The 2,747-nt window shown below is 39.5% G+C and overlaps 1 pseudogene; it reads left to right on the top strand.

Moving 5' to 3' along the window:
• Positions 1-1,375: 1,375 nt before the first annotated feature.
• On the top strand, positions 1,376-2,410 carry LOC138145927 (small ribosomal subunit protein RACK1-like; annotated as a pseudogene).
• Positions 2,411-2,747: the final 337 nt, after the last annotated feature.

Here is a 2,747-nt window from a genome sequence, read left to right as displayed (position 1 = left end):
ACACTGGATATACAGACAGAAGTCGTGGATTTACAATTTCTCTGTAACCTTGGAGCAGTCATTTTACTTCCTGGTATTTAATTCCTCATTTATGAAACTGGAATCATAATACCTGCATTAACTATCACTCTGGATTGTTAGGCTTTGGAAAACTTGCTTTCCCATTTGAAAGTCACATGTTTGAACTGGATGGTCATTGAGATCTGCTACTACTAGGACCCCTTCCTGCTTGCTTTACTTTTGTTTTTTTGTGATTCTCAATATATATTCTTCCACATGAATTTTATTATTGTGCTTTCTAGCTCTATAAAGAAGTCTTGGGAAGTTGTATTTTTGTGCTTTTTTTACATTGGACTGAATAAATGAAATAATTTAGGCAATATTTCATTTTAGTTATATTGGCTTGGTCTAACCACAATCAATTTATGTTCCTCTAATTATTTAGATCTATCTTTATTTGGGCAAAAAGTGTTTTTAGTTGTATTCAAATAATTTATCTCTGTAATATCATCTAGTATTATGGAGAAAAGAGCTAAACCTACCAGATATAATTTCTATGGCTTCCCCTTTTCCTCACTTACAATTTCTTATTTTACTCTTTCACACTGAGATAGAAGCAGAGTAGGGTCTTATTCAACCTTCCATAGCTTTGCTCCTACATAAAACCAGTGAATAAAAGATTATTATTTATGGGCACCATATATTCTGGAACTAGATTACCAATGTGCAGACAATGCATAGAGGTAGGTGATATAATGTCTAGAGTGCTAAACTTTGAATGTAAAAAACAACAACTATATACATACCATACCTCCTATTCTTCCTATGACCTAGGGAAAATTATTTGACCCCAATGAACCTCAGTTTCCTCATTTGTAAAATGAGAATAATAATAACAGTTACTACAAAAGGTCACCATAAAACTTACAGCTCTATGTAAATGCTAGTTACTACTACTACTACTACTACTACTACTACTACTACTACTACTACTACTACTACTACTACTACTACTACTATTAGTACTACTGCTGCTGCTGCTGCTGTTGTTGCTGCTACACTCAAAGAAAAATGCTACTATATTTGTTGAAATTTGAATTTTTGAAAGTTAGACAAGTTTACATAATTATGCACAAGCTGGAAGAATATTTATCATAAATATAATGATGGAATCTTTTCCAACAAACAACTTCATACAGTTCAGAGATGTTCCTTACCAACTTGGTTTCAGGGGAAAAATATTTTACCCTGACAAATTTGCAAAGGCCTGGATTAAAATCCTATTGATGACACTACTCATGTGACTGTAGACAAAGCATATCAATTCTGTATCATCTGTTTCCTTGTCTTTAAAATGAGACCATTGCCTCTTTTCTTGCTGGGCAGCTGGCATGAGGGAGCACCAGCTGGTCTCTCTCCATGCAATCTGGATCCATCCTTCCTGCTGGAGCAATCCAGCAAAGTCTTGTCACCTTGACTGAACAGATGACCCTTCAGGGTACCATTAAAGGCCACAATGTCTGCCATGACTCCCCAGTTCCCCAGCATGATCCTGTCAGCCTCCCTAGATAAGAACATTATCATGTGGAAGCTTACCAGAGATGAGACAAACTATAGGATCCCCCAGCAAGCCCTCAGGGGTCACTCCCATTTTGTTAGTGATGTAGTCATTTCCTCTGATGTCCAGTTTGCACTCTCAGCCTCCTGGGATGGCACACTAAGACTGTGGGATCTCACAACTGGCAGGACCACCAGGCACTCTGTTGGTCACACCAAGGATGTGCTGAATGTAGCCTTCTCTTCAGACAACCGTCAGATTGTCTCTGGTTCCCGGGATAAGACTATCAAGCTGTGGAACACCCTGGGTGTCTGTAAACACACTATGTAGGATGAGAGCCACTTAGAGTGGGTGCGCGGTGTCCATTTTTCACCCAATAGCAGCAACCCCATCATTGTCTCCTGTGTCTGGGACAAGCTGGTCAAGGTTTGGAACTTGGCCAACATAACTGAAGAGAAATCATATTGGCCACATGGGCTACCTAACCACAGTTACAGTTTCTCCTGATGACTTTCTTTGCACCTCTGGAGGCAAGCATGGTCAGGCCATGCTGTGGGATCTCAATGAGGGTAAGCACCTGTATACTCTGGATGGTGGTGACATGATTAATGCCCTCTGCTTCAGCCCCAGTAGCTACTGGCTCTGTGCTGCCACAGGGGCCAGCATCAAGATCTGGGGCCTAGAGGGCAAAATCATTGTGGATGAGCTTAAGCAAGAAGTGATTAGCACCAGCAGCAAGGCTAAGCCTCCCCATGTACTTCCTTAGCCTAGTCTGCTGATGGACAGACTCTTTTTGCTGGATACACAGACAACTTGGCACTGGTGTGGCAGGTGACCACTGACACTTGGTAAAGGGGCCAAACATAACTCAGATTTTGAAATAAAGACCTTAAATTCTGCCTTTGGAAAAAAAAATAAAATGAGAGCATTGGGATAAATTGCCTCTGAAATCTCTTTTAGCTCTAAGTATATGGCCTCTTCTTTAGTTGACAAAAACTAAGCTAAATACCACTCGCAAATATATTTATTTTTACTTGACTAAATGTCCCTATTTTGTTTTCAGACCATTCCCTTCACTGGGAAGTTTCCTCACCTGCATTGTAAACAACTTAACTACAGGGTAGTATCTTTGGTTTCTTTGCAACATTCTAAATTTCAAACAAAATATTTGGCACATAATAAATATCTT

This window comes from Petaurus breviceps, unplaced genomic scaffold, assembly GCF_028583685.1.
Source record: "Petaurus breviceps papuanus isolate PSGF00001 unplaced genomic scaffold, PetGlider_PUasm1.0 139, whole genome shotgun sequence".
NCBI lineage: Eukaryota > Metazoa > Chordata > Mammalia > Diprotodontia > Petauridae > Petaurus > Petaurus breviceps.
Note: the sequence above shows the minus strand (reverse complement) of the source record. Positions and strands in the feature narration are given on the sequence as shown.